General features: G+C 40.3%; 1 protein-coding gene and 1 non-coding gene across 2 annotated transcripts in view; both read right to left on the reverse strand.

Annotated features, from left to right (window-relative positions):
• The window catches only part of LAMC1 (laminin subunit gamma 1), a 121,227-nt gene that overhangs the window by 90,722 nt on the left and 6,158 nt on the right, over positions 1-24,347 (reverse strand). The gene's annotated exons all lie outside the window — the stretch shown is intronic.
• Positions 18,293-18,364, reverse strand: TRNAS-GGA (transfer RNA serine (anticodon GGA)). Its single transcript has one exon. It is a non-coding gene; the product is annotated as a tRNA-Ser (tRNA).

A 24,347-nucleotide genomic window follows, 5' to 3' on the forward strand; every position in this document is an offset into this window, starting at 1 on the left:
ACTTTAAGGCAAGGTTATTTGCATAATCCTGGGGGGGTGGGGGGGTCATTGACTGACAGTCTTGATTGACAGTTGCAGGTAATATAACAAGAGGTTCTACTGCAGCATGTCCTCCCCATCATTCAGTCTCTTATAATTAGATGTACGTACTCATGGAATATTTGTGAACATTTAATGAGCCCAATGGCCACCAAAGGTTACCTAAGTACACAATAGTGTGAGGTGTGCGCATGTGCCAGAGTACGGAAAGTCCCGCCAGTCGGCCAGTGGGTGATCTCTCCAGTCCCCTATTTTGGAGTATTGATAACGGTGTATTTGGGGTGGGGCTGGTAAATAGCTTAGTGGGATTAGGTGGCCACTGGACATTTAGCTGATGGGGCCACCTCTCACTGCTTGTGGCTAATCTTCTGCCTAACAGCTCTCAGGCCTCTGGATTCAGACTGGAATTACACCACCAGCTTTCCTGGGTCTCCAGCTCGCAGACAGCAGATGGTGAGACTTCTCAGCCTTCACAACTGCATGAGCCAATTCCTCATAATAAATCCTTTTACATAATAAGGTTCAGGATGGAGGAGACATATGTATACCTGTGGCTGATTCATGTTGATGTATGGCAGAAATCAACACAACCCCGTAAAGCAATTATCCTCCAACTTAAAAAAAAAGAAGAATAAAGCAAAAATAAGGATCTCCCTCCTACTGGTTCTATTTTTCTGGAGAGCTCTGACTAATCCATCTCCCCACTGCCACACTGTTCACCCTTCTTTCCTTGCTGCTCTCTCTTCCACTTAAGACAGAACAATAACTGTCATTAGGGAACACTTGCTATGTCACGTGCACTGTGCCAGACACTTAATACCGTCACTATATTTAATCCCTACAACGTTTCTAAGATAAAGGAACCTAATGTCAGAAAAATTAAACTTCTTGTCCAAATGGCACACAGCTTGTAAGTGGTAAATACCTCCCTCCGGATTCTGTGGTCTCCATCCATGATGCCGTACACCATCCTGCACTGATCAGCCCTCTGCTTGTCCTGTCCCCGTTCCACATCTGTGTGTCTTCTCTTTTACCTATCTCGTAAACTGCTGCCGGACCTGGAGTCCACACTCAGGGCTGCCACAAATTATCAACACTTACTGACTTACACGGGGCAAATCACTTCATTTGACGAGCTTCCTGGGCCGAAATGGAGAATTAGACCAGGTAGTCTCTCCGATCACTTCCATTTTCTCCTGCCACACACTTGGGATTAATGTAAATTACAAGTGTTGATATAAAACAGGGCAAATGGTCTCTTACAACTTGGGATGCTGTGGTCCACCATGATGTAACTTATTAATAACCCATCTATCAAGATTTATGCCAAACACCTTTCAAACTAGGAAACTAAACCTGAGTTAACAAAATCATCAACGAAGCCTCCCCTCTTACCTTTGAGAAGGTTTTATTATTCTGCTAACGCAGCCTCCTCTAAGCGTGGCTGCTTTGCTTATGAAGGCTTGAATTAGAGGCCACTTCACTACCAGGGGATTCTAAGAAAATCACAAGACAGGCAATAGCTACAGGGAACCCAATGGAAGGAATTATCTATATCAAACTAGTAAACTGAGACACACAGCAAAAACAGATCCTGTCATAGGACAGCTATCTTTCAAGAAAAACTTTCCAGACTTTATTCTAAGGGAAGAAAAATTTACATGTTGTAAAACAGAACAAAATATAGATATTACCTTGACTGAAGAACACTTGGGTATTGAGATTGCAGCTGGTAGATTTTTACCTTTAGTAAATTGTAGAGAGCCTTTTGTTGGTAGCTTTTTGTGAGTTTTTCTCCTCCATTAATCACCTTCTTTTACCCTCCAGGGAAACCAAGTAGGTGGGCAAAAATTCCTGGAGGTTTTCTGGGAGGTACTGAGAACACCCACACCCAAAGACATAAAAAAAAGTACTTCAAGTCTAGATAAACAGTCTCAGAAGATAATTTGATTAACAAGAAACATTAGGATGAGTAAAGATAAAATATTTACATATTGAGACATAAGAAAATGTTATAGGAAAACAGGAGAGATATCTAAGAACAAAATTTAAAATATTTAAGATGTGTTCTCTAATGATTCATTCACATGCAAAATTCCCAAATCACCAAATCCATCATTCTTCACTAAAGTGAATGTCTTCTGGGGACAAAAAAAAATATGGATCTCTATTATCAAATAACTGCAGAGAAGAAACAGAAATAGACTTAAATTTATATCTTCCAAGTAAAATAACCACAGAGGAATCTTCTCCACCAAAAGTAGTGTATTCAAGTAGCAGGAGGGAGTTCCAAAAGGGAGGGAATATATGTATACCTATGACTGATTCATGTTGAGGTTTGACAGAAAACAGCAAAATTCTGTAAAGCAATTATCCTTCAATAAAAAATAAATTAATTTTTTTTAAAAAGCAGACAAACATAAAGATGTAGAAAATCAAAAAACACTGTAAAATTTCATCACTCCCAGTATCCCCAACAGTTGACCAAAACTCACATCCACTTACCCACACAATGTGCAGGCTTGACATAAAAATCCTTAAACTGATTCTTGAAGTATATGTCCAAGAATTTACTAAATTTAGAACAGAGCAGTCAGTAGAGATGAACTTTGGGAAAACTACATCACAGACAAAAAAAATAAATGTCCTGCCGTTTTAGAGAGAATGAGAGAGAGTCTCTTTTTAGAAGGGTCAAATATACCCAGTGACAAACTGATAGTTTATTTTTAGAAAGAGATGAGGTCTCTTATTATTTGCTAAACAAGAGCAAATCCTTTTAAAGATGACTTTATGAGTCATCTTAGGGGTTGGGCATAATAAATATCTGGTATGTTTAGTTAAGACACGTAATATATAAGGAAAAAAAACTTCTTAGGGGTTGGGCATAATAAAATATCTGGTATGTTTAGTTAAGGCACATAATATATAAGGAAAAAAATACTTCAACAGAGACTAAATGAGGATGATATATATGTACATTCTCAATTTCCCAACCCTACCAGCTTAAGCTATATCTGACAGCTTTAAGAATTTTTAAGTAAATTTCTATATGGTCTGGAATGGTCTAGGAAACTTCCAGAAAGACAGGCAACTTTGTATTTCTGGAGATTGGCCTGTATCATGAAATCTATTTAGACATCAAAGATGGCTAAGGAAGTGGTAATGAATGAGGCCTGGCCAAAGAAAGTCCCTGGCAGCATTCAGAAGGCTATAAGGTGGGCACCACTGGGCCTTAGAAATAGAAACAAATGCACCCGCCACCACTAAACACTTCTCTTCTGGAGAAGCTGAGGGGCGAGAACCAGGTGAGTACCCAGCTGTGTTCCTCTGACCCTGTATCATAGGGAAACAACACTTCAGCAAACCAAAGAATACTTGGTCCTGCTCCAGAGTCTTCCTTATCCACTTGTTTTTTTAACAGCTCAGTAGGCTGTCAGCTCTTCAAAGACATAGACTTTCTTATAAAGCTCACAGTGCTCAAAGCTTTGTACAAAGTGCTTAGTACATGTATGATTATTAATGCTTGTGTTGTGATTTTAAATAAGAGAATTACTCAATTATTATGCCTACCATCTAAATAAAGTAGGTATATAGACTATGAGCAGGATACGCCCTTGGAAGAGGTTCTCTGTTCCATGAGGTATGGGTCTGGGTACATAATCTCCTATTTCTGTTTTTGTTTTTTAATGAGCTCACAAACTGAGATGGTGCATGGAGTCATGAAGAGAGTACTAATCTAGAAGCAGGAAACCTGATCACTATCTCCCCTGGATTTCAGATTCTTCATCTGTAACATGAGTGTGATTGGTAAAATGACTTCCAAGGTCTTCAAGGTGCCTTCATTTTGCCTCACAAAGCTGATTAAACACCAGTGGCATTCGAGAATTTAGGAGAGAGAGCAAAGCAATCAATGGGCAGGGGAACTGAGAAGCAACCCTTAAGGATGAAGACACTCAAGTCAGGCTTCAAAGACAGTGGTCCTCGTCCAGTGGACAACAAATATACCAGATTTGGCAAGGCCAAGTGTTCACACAGGAGGAAACGGACATGAGCCAGAATATGAGGAGCCGTAAGCGTCAGATAATTCTCTCGGGAAAGCTGACTAGTCTCAAGATCAGACTTTTACCATTGAAGCTTATTATTGATCTAAGCATTTTTCAAACAATACACAGGCTTGAGATGGGGGGAAAAAAAGTTGGTAGGTCAAAGTCAGCATTAAAAAAATAATTAGAACGGAAATATCAGAGTAAGTCTTGTCTTAGGACACCTGTGTCCACAGTCCTGAATACGTGGCAATATAAAATATTCCTTCTAAAGGGTTACAGTTAAAAATATAGAAGAAAACTCACCTATTAAAAATTGACAAAGAAACTAAGTTTTTTGAGTCTTCAAGCAAATTTTTCAAGTTTTTTAATTTAATGCATTGCAAAACCCTAACAAGAGATCTGATTTACAGCACTCTGGTACCATAAATTCAAACAAATAAATTCAGAAAGGGCTGATCTTTATCCTTCCTGGACAGGAAGCAGAAGTACAGAGAGCTCCAGCCAACACGAGGAGGAACACAGTAATCATTGTGTAAGTGCCTTGTGTCGTTTACCTGTGTTTGCATAAGGAAACCCACATGCTCGCAAGACAATAATTCCTTAGGTTTCCAGTCACTAAGCCCCTCAAGAACTTTTATGTAGCTTCTTTGAGAAAGAAAGAAAATGCAAATGCAGAAAAGGTTTCTACTTAATCCAAATAATTTAATGAATAATTATGAATGAATAAGAACATCTCTGTCCTCAAACTGCTTATAATCCACGAAGGGAGATAAGACAAACACCCAAAAAGACATGGGCTGTGCTCAAGGTGAGGGAGAGGGAGGAACATGAGTAGGAAAAATAAGAAATTAAAGATGTTAAGGCAAAGAAAGCAACTGAAATTAGCATTTTGGTATAAACAGAGTATCGGCTGGCACAGTTTGGGAGAGACAGTATTAGAAGTGGAAATCAGGGTACCTCTGAAGGAGGCAGGAACAGCAAAGAAAAGGCATGAGAGCTGCATAAAAATGGACAGGCAGCTAGTCAGACGCCTGTAAGGAAATTGTGGTAGTTAAGGCTATGGCTGATGGCACCAGGGCGTGTACCTTCTCTTTGGCAGGCCATGACAGGGGAGCTTTTTGGTCAAGGGGAATGGCAGGAACCTATGGATACCAAGAATCTGAACACAGTCGGCTTCTTTGGGTTACCACATTCATGGCTCTCCCTGAGATCATCTTAATGATGGGTTCCTACACCAGCCTCCCATGCTGCAGCCACAAAAGGATACCGACCATAAGAGTCTGCTCTCTCAGACACAAGATCCCCGTGATTGGAACTTGGTTTAAAACTACTGCCAAGCTTCGGTTCTCACACAAAAATGCACAGCCTCGGGATGCTTCTGGCTCCTCTCCCGCTACTCTCCAGTGGAAGCCAAGTAGAAGTACAATTTCTGCTGGGAGTCCACAGGCTGTTTTTTTTAAAGCAACCATTCCAGGAAGGAATACAGGCTGATTCCCCTGGGGGGAAAACAGCTTGGGCTTTCCAAGTCAATACCCCAGAGACTCAATAACTGGCCCAATTATCTACTGCTGCACAGAAGGCCACTCCAATGCTCAATGGTTAACAACCACCACCATTTTTATATTTCACGATCTTGAGAGTCAAGAATTTGGGAAGGGCTCAGTTGGGTGATTCTGGCAGTCTGCAAGGCGCTGACTGAAGTCACTTGGTAGTATTCAGCCGGGCTGGTCATGCCTGGTGCCTTGGCCGGGATGGATGGAAGGCTGGACACTGCAGAGAACACTCACCAGAGGGTCTGTCCATGTCTTCTCAAGTCTAGAGGTTTTAGTATAGTCAGACTTCTCCATGGCGGCTCAGGCTCCAGGAGACCAAGGCGGAAGCTGCCACTCCTCTCAAAGGCTAAACCTGGAACGTCTGCGCTCCCACTGTTGGTCAAAGCAGTCACACGCCAGTCCACGTGCAAAGGGAAGGATGTCGAAGCACTCATGCCCATCTCTAATCTATTCTAACCAGCAAAATCAGAGCTGCATCTTAAGGCAGACATGATTCGCTAACTACTCATGATTGGGAATTTTAACTCAGGTGAAGAAAAATCCATTTGACCTCCTCACTTAAAAGGAGAGAAAGGAAGGGAATTCTAGAGCCACAGATACTCTCGGACCCCGTCACTCAGGGCTTAAGACTAAAAAACTTAGCTGAAGAGAAACTAAATGTTCAGTGGTGAGCACACTGTAGGGTGTACAGAAGTGAAAATGTAATGCTGTACCCATAAAACTTACATGTTAGAAAACAATGGTACCTTGATAAAAAAAAATTCTTAATTAAAAAAATTAAATCACCAAAAAAAAGAGTTAGTAAGGAATCATGGAGAGCTTTCTTCAATTTCAGTTTCTATTATAATGGAGGAAAGGCAGATTAAAAATATCAGCAAACACTCCTGGAGTGCACACCTGGCACAAATAACTACATTAATACATTGGAGAGGCAACGAAATCAAAGATACAGTCCCTGTCTATCAACGTCTCCAAGTGGTGAGACAATATATACACCAAAATGTAGTACAAGACAGCACTTGAGGAAGTAACAGCTGGCATTTCAGAAACAGGAGAGAACTGTGGAGACAGGAGACTGGTTAGAAAACCACCTGTGGAAGGATGACTCACTGCAGGCTGATTCTCAAGCCAACAGACTGCAGCCTTACTTCACAACGAATATTTTGCAATGCCTTCCCTTCACCATCCCAAAATGAAACCCATAGGTTATCATCTACAACACACAACTTTCAGAGGAGGGTGCACGCGCGTGTGTGTAGGCTTACTGTAACGTAAAGCAGAAATCAAAAGGAAACTATGCATTTCAATAGATAAGATCTCCATCACTACTAAAAGGCATTTCAAAGCCATCAGACACCTTTACCAGACACCAGCTTATAACAAGTAAGTCTGCATTTTTATTTATTTATTATTTTTATTTATTTACTTTTTGGCCGTGCCATTGTGTGGCATACGGGATCTTAGTTTCCCAACCAGGGATTGAACTCGTGCCCCTTGCCATGGAAGTACAGAGTCTTAACCGCTGGACTGCCAGGCAGGTCCCAAGTTTGCATTTTTAAAAATAGGACTGGATGCCTTTCTATACACGACATACAGAAAACTAAGGGGCAGAGGAACAGGGGGGCCAATGCAATAAAGAAAAATGGTGTTAGCAAAAGTAGTGACACACCAGATGAACCCATAAGTGTTTTAAGAAAAGAATAAATATCACTTTAACTGAGAAGGTATAACAAGTCAGGTCAAATTACAGACTGCCGAAGTAGAGAACACAAGTTAGAATGATATATCGCAGCCAACTTTATCAGCATGCTCCCTTGTAAAATATTCACCTAATCCTAATGATTTTATTGCTCCACAGGAAAAAAACATGTTGGCAGGATAGGCACATTGATAATTATTCATGTGCAGGAAAACCTGTAAAAGCAAATTCCAAAATTTCAACTGAATATGATCAATACTTTCCTTGACATTTGATATTTTAGGGAAAAAAGAGGCTAAGTATACAAATATGCACACGGAGTCACTCTGAGTGCTAGTAGTGTGATCTACACACGTGTCGAACAAGCAACTTGAACTCCGTGAGAGGGACTATTGGCAGAAAAATGACTTTCCTCTTGCTAAGCTCAAAAACTATTTATTTATACAGTGGCTGTATTCATGGAAAATTATGTATAATAAAGTTATGTGGAAAAAACTGTTTATGTGTAAAGACAAAGTTATGTTCTAGGCTCAGATATTTATAATCAGGTTTTTTAATAGCATAAATGTCCCATGAGAAATCACAAAGTTGGGCAAGACTTGGGCAATTCTTTGCTGTGTAGGACTGCCTCCCGTGTACTAAACACCCCTAAAGGAACAGTACCACAGTCCTCTGAGGACCACTTCTCTGGGGGGTACAGCAGAATCCATGAGTCTTACCTATTCCAAACACTTTAAAAACTTCAGATTTATCACATTTTACACTGTACAAGACAATCTTTCTACAAATTCCCATAGATTTACCATTCTTTGTTCTAAAAATCTCGAAATTCAATCCAGCTCTCAGATTAGAAATAAGGTTTCAAAGTGTATTAAAACAGTTTTAAAGAGGGGTAAGAGAGTTTAAAGAACATGACCCACGTTAATGACAGAAAATTCATGACAACTGGCCTAACACATCTAAGGAGCTTCAGAAATTTATCAAACTGAAGTCAAGGATGATTCAGTTAGGAACACAAATTAAAACCTAGGTCTTTTTATCAGTGCTTCCTGGTGTTGCCACTGAGACAGTCTGCTTTGTTTTTTAGAGAAACAAATATACTGATCAAGTCTTCAGTAAATTTTGTAAGTAGCAACATTTCTGTTATCCAAAATACTATTTATCAGGCCAAACAGTATGAATTAACTAATGTGGTACCTACTTTACCACAGAGGTGGGTAATATCTGGGCCCTGCTATTTTTTCCCCTTGGCTCTGCCATGTGCGTTGCAGGATCTTAACGCCCCTAGCAGGGACTGAACCCTGGCACTCAGCAGAGAAAACACAGAGTCCTAACCACTGGACCACCAAGGAATTCTCAATTTGAAGTATTTTAATTCACTGTAACCTGTAGCCAAAACGTTCCTTAAAGTGGTTAAATAGCAAAATAGTTAGACACTAAGCTAAAAAGATTTTGTATTAATACATCTCTTTACAAAAAAAGAAAGTGAGACAGCTTACAGAAATAAATATCATGCAACAAAATAAAAAACAGTGTCAACAGTTACAATGATTACAAAAGAACTGCAACCTAAAATAAAGCATTTCTCATCTATCAAATTAGCAGAGCTTGTAAAAATCATAGTCCTTAAGGGGAATGTTTAAACAGGAATTTGTATATTGTTCAAGTCAGCAAAGCAAAGAAAAAATAAATAAAAAGAGTTAAAGGTCAGTAAGAAGAAACAAAACTATTATTATTCACAGATCATGACTGTCTGCACATAAACCCAAGAGTCTAAAGAAAAGTAATTACAATTAATAAGAATATTAAGCAAGAGTTAAACAAGCGATCTTATATACAAAAACCAGTTACATTCTTACATGCCAGCAACAAAGACATAGAAGACATGATTTAGAAAAAAGTTAAAATAACAAGAACATCAAAAATGTACCCAGGAATAATTCTAACAGAGAAAGGGCAGGGTTCACATGGACAGAATTATAAAACATCACTGGCGTTTGTCAGAGGTTTTCTGATTCTAACTAGCAATAAAGAGTGTGCACTTAAAAAACTACTGGAATTCATTAAAGAAGAACTAAATTATACTATACTCATTAAAAGAAAGACTTAAAATTGTCAAGATGTCAATTCAACCCAAATGGATGCATAAAGTCAATGCAATTTCAACCAAAATCCTAATAGAGGTTATTGAGGAACTTGATAACTTCAATCTAAAATTCACGTTTAAGAGCAAAGGCCCAAAGACAGCTAGGATATTTGTAAGATAGAAGAATAAGTTTGAAAGGGACTTGCCTTAGAAGATAAAGACAATATACAAATCAATTATTACATTAAAATTAAGAAATTCTGCCCAAAAGCTATCACAGGGAATATAAAAGACAAATCACACACTGGTAGAAGACACAGAAAATATGTAATTGATGAAAGATTAGTATCAAGAATATAGGAAGAATTCTACAAATGAATAAACAGGCAAATCAATAAATGGGCAAAAAACATGAAGAGACATTTTACAGGAGAGGAAATATGAAAGACCAACAAATACATGAAAAGATATTCACCCTTATAAATAAAACAACTGAGATATAATTTTACACCATCAAATGGGCAAAATTTAAGAGTTCTAACATTACCAAATGTGGATCAACTGTCTATTAACACTGTTAGTGAGCATCTAACCCAGCACAACCACTCTGGAAAACAACCTGCATTATCTCATAAAACGGTGACACGTGTTAAGATCCAGCAACCCAGTTAGAGAGATTGCCACATATGTGAGAATGCTCATAGAACATTACTCGTCATAACAACCAAAAAATGTCCATCAGCAGAATAACCAATAAATTATCTATAGTATAATCACAATAGAATACTACACAAGAATAAGAACAAAAAATTACAACTACATCTTAGAAATGTATTAAGTGATTACTAACAAAGTGCTGATGACTACATAAACCATTTTTATAAAGTTCAAAAGCAAGCAATACACTATCTAGAGATGATAAACTACTTTCTTTTAAAAGCAAGAAAATAAAACATAAAACCCAAGGTAGTAGATATCTAGGGTGGGGAGGGTGGGCAGAAATGAACACAGAAGTGTTCGCTACTACTCCAGATTTCTGTGCACGGAAACAGGGATCTGCTGAACAAACAACATAATTATCTATTTTGTCTTGCATTTAACTCTAAGTACAAAACACACAGCTGACCATCTGTATTTCAAAACAGACAAAACACACACAAAGAACTCCAGAGATGATTCCGTTTGCCACTGGTGAGTACTTAAGGACCACTAGCCCAGGTGACACCAGGATTTCCTCCTTGAGGAAAAATCCCTGGATTCACTGACAATTAGTATTAAGAATTTATAAGAAGTATTACCCTGTAATAACTTTCAAATGACATGAAGAAGGAATTTCAACACCTACTTTACAGGACTTACTTTATCCTTAGAGAAACAGAAACTCTTAAAAGTTTCAGTCTGAGAAACTCTGCTCTCCTAAAAAAAGAAAGGTATTTAACTTGGCACTCTGGATCCTGGAAAGGAGCATAAGGCTTACTTAAAAAGAAACAAAATTATGGTTGGTCTCAGCTCTTTTTTCGGGTCTCAAAAGAAAGCTCATCAGAACAAAAAGACAAGTCTTCTATTATTACTGTCCATAACAAGGATGATGTCTTAAATTTCGAGAAAACAGCTCTGCGGATTTTCTCCAAAGGTCAATAAACACACCTCTTTCAAACACTTTTTCACAAAGTCTGGACATATTTGCCGAATTTAGCCTTATGCTTCTCAATTTAGAATTTTGATGATGAATTTTCTGATTCATCAAGACAAAGAATACGCAAATGCCTATGGACTTCATAAATCAAGTACCTAACTGAGTTGCTGACCCATAGCTCCCGTCCTCGATGAGCTCGTATGAAGAAACAAAATAAGTACACATTTAAAAGATTCCAGAACAAGATGGTATGCTCAAGTGACCAATGAGTGATACAATAAGCACTACTGTCTCACATTTCTAGAATGTGGAAAAGAATTTTTAGAGAAGGCAATTTCCTTTCAAAAGAAAATGGAATGACAAAGTACAGAGGACAACATGATATATATTCAGGCAAGAGCGTCGGCAAAGGACATTAAAGCAAATAAAAACAATGAGTCTAAGATAAAGGAAAAAGATGTCAATTCAAGGAGACCACAATCTTTCAGAAAGCAAAAACGAAGCTGAGAAAACCCTACAGCAAAAGCAATCATGTATAATCATTTATAAGGCATTCCCAACATGAGTGACTCTTCAAAGATTCCTAATGACTTTGCTTTCTTACTGACTTAAAACAACTGGACAGAAAGAAAAAAAGCTGTAAGTACACAGATAGGGAGGAAAATAGAGGTGGAGAAAGCAAGGACACAGACATCATGTGTTTCTGAGAACAAGAAGAAAATCAGAATTAACTTCCAATTCAAGAAGTATCGCAAGTGAAATGCTTTAAAGCAGCCACATTCCTAACATACGCGCTGGAGATAAAATTGCATTTCTACAAAAAAACAAATAAAACATAACTACTTCTTTGAAACCTATGTTTAATGCTCTATTTGAAATTCCAATACTCTCACTATAATTTGGCTTCCCTGGTGGCTTAGATGATAAAGAATCTGCCTGTGATGTGGGAGACCGGGCTTTGAAACCTGGGTCGGGAAAATCCCCTAGAGAAGGGGTTGGCAACCCAGTCAAGTATGCTTGCATAGAGAATCCCACGGACAGAGGAGCCTGGTGGGCTACAATCCATAGAGTTGCAAAGAGTCGGACACAACTGAGCGACTGACACTTTCACTTTGACATAATTTAATAACCCATCCACTCAAATTGTCCTAAAATACCTCTGTTGAAATTCACCCTTTCAATGAAATAAAAGTTCCTGTTAAATGGACTTTATTCAATCATTTAAAAAAATAACTAATTTATCAAAAGTCTGTTGTGTGTCAAATTTTTACATAGTCTTTAGTAGTTCTATGATCAGTATCTGTGAAAGTGGTAATAACTTATATGTAATCAAATGTGATACAATCCATAATCCTTTATCTGTGATTCTAAATCCAAAAAATTCTAAATAGCAGAGGATTTTCATAACATCTGACAACATGACTTGAGCTAGTGTGAGGTCCTTATAGCCTTTAAATCATAAAATTATGAATACATTTCACTGCAGAGATTAGTAAAGTGTTTGGGGGTACCACTATGGGTTTTATATCATACACATTGATTTTATTCAATTTACTACAATTCTGTAAGTCAGGGACCTGGCTCTAAGTCTCCGACCTAATTAATGGTTAAAATATAGTTCCTACCCTCAGTGAACTCAACTCATATTGAAGGAAAAGATAAACACGCATTTAAAAACATCCCAGAACAAGACTGTATGTTCAAGTGACCAGTAAGTGGTACAAATAGGCTCTGTTTTATTATTCCTGGAGTGCTTGTTTCTGAAACACATCTGGATTTTAAAAAGCATGATTCATCCATCATGACGGAAGGTAAACATGATCAGTATTGTCAAGTAAATCAAGACATAATGATCCTGCAAGGATGTGCTTCTCCTCCAAGATGAATGTGATACAGAGCCAATCAGTGCAAGTACCAGACACTGCTATAGTGAGATCTCAGTGTCAAGATGGGACCATGAGAAGAAAAACTGGTATCTCAGAATCAAATGAATTGTGCAGAGGTAGGGAATGAATGGAGAAGGCAATGGCACCCCACTCCAGTTCTCTTGCCTGGGAAATCCCATGGACAGAGGAGCCTGGTAGGCTATAGTCCATGGGGTCGCTAAGAGTTGGACACAACTGAGCGACTTCACTTTCACTTTTCACTTTCATGCACTGGAGAAGGAGATGGCGACCCACTCCAGTGTTCTTGCCTGGAGAATCCCAGGGACGGGGGAGCCTGGTGGGCTGCCGTCTATGGGGTCGCACAGAGTCGGACACGACTGACTCGACTTAGCAGCAGCAGTAGGGAATGAATGTTGCAACTGAGCAGGACGAGCGCTAACCCCTATTCTTCAGAGGCTCTTATCCTGAAGACCTAGGGGTGTGAAGGTCTGCAGAGAAAGTGTCTGCTCATTTTTCTAAATCCACTTCCTAAAACTGATAGCCACAGAATGGGATCCTCTGAAGAATGCACTTCAGGAAGACCAAAACTCAGTAAAGAGAGGATTCCACAGTGCAGGGACTGGCAGGCACAACACTGCCTGATGCAAAGAGCCGACTGATTGGAAAAGACCCTGATGCCGGGAAAGATTGAGGGCAGGAGGAGAAGGGGGCTACAGAAGATGAGATGGTTGGATGGCATCACTGACTCAATGGACATGAGTTTGAGCAAACTCCAGAAGACAGTGAAGAATAGGGTAGCCTGGCGTGCTGCATTCCGTGAGGTTACAAAGAATCAGACACGACTTAGCAACTGAACACAACAGGAGCAATGCCAACCCCCCGTTCCCTGCCCTCTGTCACTGTAACAGATCTGTGGCTGGCTCTGGCTGCCCAACCAGACTACATTTCCCAGCCTCCAATGCGTATAGGAGTGGCCAGGTGACTAAGTGCTCTCCAATGGCAGATGATACAGTGATGTGGACTCTGTAGGGTCTCGGTCTTGAGAATTAAACCTACATACCTCAGCAGTACCTTCCCTTTTGGAAAAAAGAAGTGGCTATGATCAGCTTCTACCACACACATGAGGACAGCACCCTGAGGAATTGTAGATTATGAAGATGAAAGGACCCTGGACCCCAGAATGTCTGAGTGGATCACAGCTACCCTGCTGACCACTCAGGACCACCACGTGAAAGAGAAACCTGTTTCTTGAACGACTTTACTGTCGCAGCTCTTTACTACTATAGCTCAGTCTTCACCCAACAACACCGGTGAGGGAGCTACATCATGGACCAGCCGTTCCCCTCCACCTGAGCCAGTTTCAATAACCCTATGTAAAAGGCAAACTCCATCTTGAGAAAAATCTAAACAAAATTACTATTTCTCTCTTTTATCTGCATTCTAGGGCTATAGCCTCAGAGAAACAGGAATTCATTCATTCAGCAAACTTTGGAGCACTTAGTACTATATGAAAGATATTATGCAATACACTAAGAATACATAAGCCAACATAATAAAGACAGTCAACACACCCCTCCTAGGGTCAGGGCCTCTGTTTCACCCAGAAGTTAAGCTCTAGGTCCTCCTTTCTGTCCCATCTCCAGCACCTTGCTGGGCCTTTTTAAAACTTTCGTTTTTTAGCTGCACTGGGTCTTTGCTGCTGCCCAAGGGCTTTCTCTGGTTGCGGTGAACGGGGGCTGCTCTCTAGCTCTGGTGCGTGGGCTTCTCGCTGCAGTGGCTTCTCTTGTTTTGGAGCACAGGCTCCAGAGCACGCAGGCTTCAGGAGTTGCGGCGCATGGGCTCAGGAGTTGAGTACAGGCTCTAGAGGGAGGGCTCAGTTGCTCTGAGGCATGTAGATCTTCCCGGACCAGGGATGGAACTGGGCGTCCCTGCACTGCAAAGTCAAAGTCGCTCAGTCATGTCCCGGCTCTTTGCGACTCCATGGACTATACAGTCCATGGAATTCTCCAGGCCAGAATATTGGAGTGGGTAGCCTTTCCCTCCTCCAGGGGATCTTCCCAACCCAAGGATAGAACCCAGGTCTCCTGCATTACAGGCGGATTCTTTACCAGCTGAGCCACAAGGGAAGCCCAACAATACTGGAGTGGGTACCCTATCCCTTCTCTAGTGGATCTTCCTGACCCAGGAATTGAACCAGGGTCTCCTGCATTGCAGGCGGATTCTTTACCAACTAAGCTATCAAGGAAGCCCCTGCATTGCAAAGTGGACTCCTAACCCACTGGACCACCAGGGAAGCCCCGCAGTGCTTTTTACATAACAGACAATAAATATTCATTAGGTAAATGAACTGAAAAATAAATTCATTTATCCTCAACGAATTCAGTCTAATGGGGGAAACAAAACAGTAAAATCTTGCACCTCTCAAATCACAGGCATGCAGTATGTTCAGTGATTTGCAGAAATGAACGAATACATGGACACTGAACAACATGACAGCAAATGCTATAGAGGGGCGGGAGGAATTAGAAATCAAAATCTTTCCAGAGAAACTGAGATTTGCCATGAGTTCTGAAGGACAATTAGGAGTTAACCAAATAAACAAGGTAAGGAATCAAGAAGATGTAGCACCCATGCTGTCTGAACATGTTTACCATGACTGGAACTTAAGGGCAGAGTTCCAAGCACACAACAAACATATCTAGTATTCCTTCAAATACCACTGCTTCCACTAATTAAGCCAAAAACAGAATTCTTTTCTTTAGCATCTGCATCACTCTACCTGCTTAATACAAACTGCTGTCAATGCAGAGCTACCCACCTCTTTAACACCCAGATTTAATTTTCACTTTTAAATCTAAAAAGAGAATTTATTTGACTAGTTCTAACAAGCCCTCCATCATATAATCAAAGAATCTCAAAGCTGGTAGGAATCTGAAAGGTCACCAGGTAAGTGGTCTCGGAATCATTTCATCAGCTACAATCAGTTCTTTGCAGTCATGTGGAATTTCTGATCTTTCTCTTATAGTGCTTTATATTTTGTCTCAGTGTGTTCACTGATATACACATGCTTGCTCTCCCACTAGACTACACAGTTTTTATGTATAATCCACATCCTTCTTTATCTCATATTCTTTCCGTGCTCAATAATCATAGGATCTGTAAAAGAATCTTCTTTTAGTCCGATCCAATCCCATCAGGTCCCTCAGTCCCTGTCAAGTCCCAGTCATTTGCTTGTTCCTGTGTACAGCCTCATTGTTACCTCCAGGAAAGATGAGTTGTTGTGCCTTCTTTCCAAGACCCACAGAGTTTCCTTCTTTTTTTTTTTTTTAATGTATTTTTTTTGGGCTACACTGGGTCTTCATTGCTGTGTGCAGGCTTTCGCTGCAGCAGCACGCGGGGGCGACTCTCTAGTTGCAGGACGCAGGCTTCTCATTGCAGTGGCCTCTCTTGTCGCAGAACACAGGCTCCAGGGTGGGCAGGAGGTCCTCAGTAGTTATAGCACGCAGGCTTAGAGGTCCTGCCGCATGTGGAATCTTTCCAGACCAGACCTGGGATGGAACTTGTATACCCTGCATTGGCAGGTGGATTCTTAACCAGTGGGCCAGCAGGGAAGTTTCTTCCTTCTGTTTTTAATACCATTGATGCCACACTGCTTCTCTTTTACCTCCATTTCTATGTTATAGATTATGGAGGCTGACTACTCCAAATGTCTGGGGAGGGAAATGAAACAAGTTCCAAATAAACCACCCCTTTTATAAGCTGCAGAATGTCCTTATCTCAGAAGTTGTCAGATTTTTAACTGCAGATGTTTTAAGCCTAAAATCATCAATGGCCTTTCCCAGACCACCTTCTGTTCCTCTGACAAGGTTACTGTGTTTCCTGGAGACTTCCTGTTTGAATAATCACACACTTGGGTGTCCGAACTCCCATGTGTCCATTATTCACCATAAAAGGGACCTGAGGAAGTCACCAGGCAGTTGAACATAAAATGATGTATGAACAAAAACAGCTGTGTGTTAGCAGGATGGACAAAAAGACAGCAGGGATCTAGACACTGCTGTGAATTTCAAAAACAAGGTCTATTTAGTCAGGCGTGGTTAAAAGGCTGCTGATTCAGAGCATTAGTGGCCCATTTCATAACTGAAAATCACCAGGGATGTGAAGAACTCCTTTTAGTTACTTCCACAGAGTCGCACCCCTACACCAGCCTTCCTAGCAGTCTCCCTTTTGGGAACAAAGCTGCCTCTCCTTTCTCTCACAGAAATGGCAAATGCAACTTAAAGGTTTCACAAAAAATTTAATACTTGTTTTGTTCCCCATGCCAAAGAACAGATCCCTCTTCCCCAAGGGGTTTTCCTACTTAAAACAAAACGGGAAAGCACAGACACACAAAGAACATAGAAAAACAGCACAGAAAACAAGCCTACAGTCTCCAAACATCTGGAAAGTTTGTTAATTTGCACAGTGTATCTTCGGGTACACTAGATTTACCATCCGTGTCTTGTGCCAGGATACAAGAACTTTAAAGTGGGCCTAAAATAAAACCAAGCTTTATCAGAATGGCCACAAAACTGAATGATCCCAACTGCACCAGGAACTGATGCTAACTTATTTCTTGGCAAGCTACAAAAATGCTGAAAACGGCAGTAAACAAACCAGCTTGAGCCTCTGAAGCGATCCTGATAAAGTAAACAAATTTCATTACAGCTGCATTACAGATGGGTCCACAAACTTTCATAATCTGTAGCAGAGCTGTAAGAATCTGGTATTCAACAGACTTTCTATCCCATGACTTATCTAAAATACTCACTAGAAATTCACAACCATGCACAAAGCCACTTTGAAAATCCTAGATGCTCAAGCCCACAGAACAAGACGCTTTTGCCACGAAGGGGCAACCACATGACCAGAGCAATTAAAGTATACAATTGCTCTTTGGGTTTCCAGCTGTCTTTCCCCCCGACAATGTTCACCTTTAGCCTCATGTTTCTTCTCACCTCCAAAAAAGAACACAACTTCAATGAAAATTTCAGGATGCTCATCATTACCAGATCAGGATCTGGCATTTAAATAATAATAATCTAAAAACAGTAGCACTGAAACAACAGAAGTCATCGTCCTTCAGAACAAGGTCCATAAGCAGCAGGAACCGCTAGGGGAAGAACAGCAACACCAGCACAAACAAACTGCTAAACCAAGGCAACTACACCCTAACTTCTTTGGTAAAGTGAAAGTGAAGTCGCTCAGTCATGTCTGACTCTTTGCGACCCCATGGAGGCTCCTCCCTCCATGGGATTCTCCAGGCAAGAGTACTGGAGTGGGTTGCCGTTTCCTTCTCCAGGGGATCTTCCCAATCCAGGGATCGAACCTGGGTCTCCTGCATTCCAGGCAGACGCTTCAACCTCTGAGCCACCAGGGAAGCCCACTTCTTTGGTAAGAAGAATTAAGCAAATTAAGCAAGGACCCATCCAGTAAAACACATTTTTTAACAGCTTAAACTTTCCTAAGTCTCTTTTCAACTCCAAAATTATTCTAGTTAGCCACATATTTAAAAGTCCAGAGATGCCAACATTCCATAAAACTGGTTGTTTAGGACAGAGTCAGAAAACAAAATCCATTTCTAGATCTAATCATTTCACATTGCCAAGCTACTATAACTTAGTCCTCAGTAGTCGGTGATAATAAGATGACCTCAGATTTTGAGAACATCTGGGCAAACCATTCCTGCCTCTAACCAGGATCTTTGCTGCCAGAGCAGGAAAACATCACTTCCCAGTCCCTGCCAGTGAACAGAAAGTGCAAGAGAAGCTGTTCAACTCATTTTCAACAAGCTGTCATGACCCCCTTTTCAAAAACTGTGAAGCTCTTCTCTTGGAAATACTTAACATCCTTTTATTCTCTTTGAAGACAGCTGATGGAAAAACCCGCTTATGCTTCTGTATTTTCCCAACTGGCAAAAGGGGTGGGGGCATTTTAAGCCCAATCCACAGACTAGAATGCAGCAATGAGTGCCATCCTTTTCATAAGAAATGTGAATTTAAAAATCATCAGTCACTCGACGTAATGCCTGTGTCACAGCAATGTGTACAAAGCAGGACTATAAAGAAAGCAGATAAAGTAGGACTGTGATTAAGTAATACTTCATCTTAGTAGAAGTGAAGGTAGTATGTTGTGGGGGAGGAATACAAAATACAAAATCCAAGTGGGAAATATAACCCTCTTCTTCAGAGAGAAAGCAAAAAAAAAAAAAATTAATTTTAAGGAATCTAGGAATCCCCTGATTGAACCTTAGCTCAGGAGTGCTCTGGGGAACCTAAAGAGATAAACACAGAATGACAGATAGATACACAGATAAGACAGATTACATAGACAGAGTTGTAGGTTTATAAACTAACATTTACAGCAATCAAGGTGAAGGGAGTCACTTTTGAGCTTGAAAGAGGAAACAGTGACAAAGAAATCTCCCAGGACCACAGCAGTTATTTATCAATCAATAAAAGGTGGTTTAGACCTATTCAGTTAGCAAACATGAATAACAAAAAAGCCACAATGTAAGAGAGTTGACTTGAAGCAGAGGAAATGAAATGGAAACTGGAGATGGCCCTGACAGACTTATCTTTAAAGATGTCAGATAAAGTAAGCAACTGAACTAACTTGGCTATTCTCAACAACCAGAAAGGAGTCACGGATAAGGGAGAAAGGAGATAAGGTAGCGTTCCCAACCACCCTTCAGGAAACGCGGTATGTGGTGCACTTTTCCTATCAGTAGACACTGACGAAACACAGGATCTCACTCTGAAATTCAATAAATTCCTTAGAAATTCCTAGAAGTGTTAACAGCTAAATATAAAGCTAGTACAAGCACCCAAAACCTAGTATTTTTCCATTGCTAACAATCCTCTGTTCTTCACAAGTGCGTGCAAAGATCCTTTTTAAACAAACAACCCAAATCCAGCACTCAAGCAGAGACCTGTCAGAGAAACCAGGCTCAGGACCCCCGTTTACTTTCATTTCACTGCCCAGTTAAAAGGTCCTCCTCAGCTCTCCATCACTTACCAGGCTTGTTCTAACACAGCCAGGTGGCAAGAGCATCGTCTATCCACAGCAGATCTGAATTCAGTTCAGATTGACCTAAACTCAACCTGTTCCACCTCAGAGCAGAAGTCATCTTTTATTACTGTCCATAGGGGTGACTAACCAAGTCCTCACTTGGTTAAAGGTAGTGATGAGAAGAGCAAAGAGAACTGCTCACCTGCACACACTCCACTTCCTAAGACTGATTATGAAGCTCAACTGAATGCTTTTCTGAACCTACTCTGTGGGTAGGTCAGTTAAAATCAGCTGACACCTCAATGAAGATCAGCTGGCTGGCTTGTTCATCCTTTCATTCAAAAAAACATTTCTTAATGCCTATTAATGCCAGCAACTGCTCGTGGCATAGAAAGACGGCAAGAGAAAGAGAGTTTAGATTAAGTCTCAGATTCTGTGCTCTCCTATTTTAAACCAAAATGACACCTCAAACTAAAAAAGTCACCTGTATGTTTTTTGTGTTTTAAAAGACTGAAATGTTTCTTAATTCTTCTTTCTAATTTGAATAATTCACATACAACGAAGTGCACATCTATATATATGTATACACCTATGTAATCTCCATGCAACTCAAGATACAGAACGTAAAGTGTGAAATATAACGGAGAAAAATAAAACCTGATCATTGGTCATGTCTCTGAAAACACTGAAGGCATCTCTATAGTCACTGCCATGGGCAATCATTCTTCATGTACACTGTGATTTATCATCACGAACAAAAGTCATTGAGTCCCTAACTCTACACAGGACCACTTATATTTTTTACTTCAAAAAAAAAATTTTTTTTAAGTGAAGGAGGCTGATTCTGAATGTTTACTTTTAAAAACTTGCAAAACAGAAAGAAGATAAAAGAAATCAAAAAAAGATGATACAGCAAAAATCCAATGTTGACTGCAATATAATAGGAAGCAGCCATGCAGCTGGAAACAAAGAGTAAAAGCAGGGAGTTGAGGGAATATACAACTCCTAAGTTTTAAAAGAAATAATGTAAATCCCCTAATTCATCTCCCAGCCTTGCCACAAGACATCTGAGAGCACCACTGTCTAAGAAAGAGATAAGTCTGCTTTATTTTATTCATGAATACGTCGCTGCATAGGGCACCAGGCTGACTGGACCCAGTTATTTTAGGCTGGCCCCCCTGGAAGAGTCCATGGAAAGAAAGGCAGATGTTCTTAATTAGTGTCCCCACAGTCTGGCACAAAACTCTAAAGCCTCAGCAACATTTCTATAAATGAGTTTTCTGCTAACCCCTTTGAGCAAGCTGTCCATTTTAGGCTTGCATGAGCAACATCTAACTTGGTCATTTTATAAGAAAGGAGAGGTTTGCAAATCTTAGCAAGGCCCTCTTACAAACCTTAGAGCAAGAAATTTAGGCAAAGGGATAGAAGTAGCACACAGTCATCTTGAAATTTCACCCTTTGAAATGACGGTTTAAAAGAAGGGACAGATTCGTAATCTCTTATTTTCAACAATCTCCTCCAGAATTTTGGACAGTAAAAATAAACAAACAGCTCTGCTCTAAACTTTGACACTTTCCCCTAAAACTCAAACCGAACAGCAGCAGAGCTGTCAATTACATACAGCTGGAAACAAGAACCAAGGAAAGAAGCATCTGTTGGTTTTGCTGCCTGTTAACTCTAGACAAATAAGTGGCTATTATTCATCTGTCTAACCACTTTAATGTGGTTCTTCACTATCCTGCAGAAAAGGCATGCCTCAGTATGCCTGTATTCCAACTGCACCCCAATGAGTTAAATAAACTAAAAATCCCACACACAATAAGCAAATAAAGATATTTCACTGCAACCCTTCCCCACAACTGCTTAATAATAATAGCCTTTTAGAGTCTATTTCAACAATAGACATGTGAATACATATTTTAAAATAAAATTTATGTCTATTTCTAAAGAAAAAATACACAATATTAACATTAAAATTTCAGGAACGGTCACAAGGGAGATTCAAATCTGAGCATATAGTTTACTCATAAAATTTATCCAGCTAACTTTAAATCATATAAAAGTCTAATTTTTGCCCCCAAAAAAGGACAATCACAGATCTTTCAATTCTGTATCAGTTCCACACCCAACTTAGTACTTTCTTTAAAGCTATAGAAATAAAACCACTATGGACCATATTAACAGTGGCATATATCTCAAGAAAATGACGAGATGGCACTGATAAATTCAAGTTCAGAAGTGTTACTGAGAAGAATGTAAGTTAATGTGGACTGTTTTGGGGCTTCTTATAGTTCAGGCATTCATTTATTTACTCGTTTTTTATATACCTATTGAACACTATGCCAGACAGACTGTTAAGCATTGAAGATATAAACCCTTCAGCCTCCCTCCACATGGTGAACTAAGTGAATGCTCACTGTGTGTGCACCTTTTACCAAAAAGTTTATTATGTAACATTGAATGTATCCGTGTAAAGCAGAGGTCACCAAACTCATGCTGCAGAGGGTCAGACAGTAAACATTTTGGGCTTTATGGCCCAGGACATATTGACACACTCAACTCTGCCTTTGCAGTGCAAAAATATCCAGAGACAATACCTTAATAAATGAACTTGACTGTGTTTCAAAGGAATTTTACAGATACCAAAATTGAAATTTCATATAATTTTCATGTGTCATGTTTTTCTTCTTTTGATTTTTTCAACCAATTAAAGATGTAAAAACTGTTCTCAGCTCATGGCCCATACAAAAATAGGTGGCAGCCCAGGGCTGGATTTAGCATGTGGGCTATAATTTGCCCGCCCACACTCAGGAGAGAGACCTAGGACTCCACATCTAAGCCACAAGTTCCAGGAGGTCAGGGCAATGTCCAATCAATCATTATACACCCAGGAATCTGTATGGTGCTGAGGCATAGCAAGCAATTCTGGGCTCCAAAATCACTACAGATGGTGACTGCAGCCATGAAATTAAAAGACGCTTACTCCTTGGAAGGAAAGTTATGACCAACCTAGATAGCATATTGAAAAGCAGAGACATTACTTTGCCAACAAAGGTTCGTCTAGTCAAGGCTATGGTTTTTCCTGTGGTCATGTATGGATGTGAGAGTTGGACTGTGAAGAAGGCTGAGCTCCAAAGAATTGATGCTTTTGAACTGTGGTGTTGGAGAAGACTCTTGAGAGTCCCTTGGACTGCAAGGAGATCCAACCAGGCCATCCTAAAGGAGATCAGCCCTGGGATTTCTTTGGAAGGAATGATGCTAAAGCTGAAACTCCAGTACTTTGGCCACCTCCTGCGAAGAGTTGACTCATTGGAAAAGACTCTGATGCTGGGAGGGATTGGGGCAGGAGGAGAAGGGGATGACAGAGGATGAGATGGCTGGATGGCATCACTGACTCGATGGACGTGAGTCTGAGTGAACTCCAGGAGTTGGTGATGGACAGGGAGGCCTGGTGTGCTGCGATTCATGGGGTCACAACGAGTCGGACACGACTGAGCGACTGACCTGATCTGCTCTGATCTGATCTGATATTCAACTAAACTAAAAACATAAATCTCCAACCCGGCCTTCAAAAACCTCCTGGTCTAGAAGAGGACAAAAGTAAAGAAACAAGACAACGCCATGTAATAAGTGCAGTGGTAGATACCTACAGGGTGGTGTGAGTGGAAGATCTAATCCAGGCCAGGGAGTAGGATGGAAAGGGATAAGAGAAACAAACTGGGGAAGGATTCCTAAAGGTGGTGACACCTGGGAGAAGTGTCCCAAACCAGAGAAGGAACCCTCTGAGCACATGAAATGACAAAAGATAAGCCTAGAGGTTTAAAAAGGTCCAGACCCTAAAGTACCTTATACAGCATGACAAGGTGTCTGGACTTGATCTTAAAGGCTTGAGGAACCACTGCAGAAATTTTTCGCTAGGATATAACATCAACAGATTTGCATTTTAGAACCAGTGCTCAGTCCCAAGCAATGGCTGCCCAAATAGAAAGAGCAAAACTGGAGGCAGAAAGACCACCAAATTAGTTAACAAGCTGCTACAGTAATCAAGGTAGAATTCCATGGGGAGCTACAGTAAAGCAAGATAAAGATAAGGATCCAAGAGACATAATGGCTGGATACAGGAAGTGAAAGTGGAGTCTTGGTCAGACTGCAGTAAGGACGGGTGGGAAAGAAAGTGATGGAGTTACAGCTGCCCAGAGACTTTCAGCAGTGGATGCTATCTGCTGGCCAAACAGTAATCTTTACTGGTGCCTATAAAGCACAGTCTTTGGCAAAAGAATGGATGAGAGTCTCAGGGCTAAACAGTAATTTAGCTGTATCTTCATTTCATTAAAATACAGATTTGAACTGGA

This window comes from Bos mutus, chromosome 16, assembly GCF_027580195.1.
Source record: "Bos mutus isolate GX-2022 chromosome 16, NWIPB_WYAK_1.1, whole genome shotgun sequence".
Taxonomy (NCBI): Eukaryota; Metazoa; Chordata; class Mammalia; order Artiodactyla; family Bovidae; genus Bos; species Bos mutus.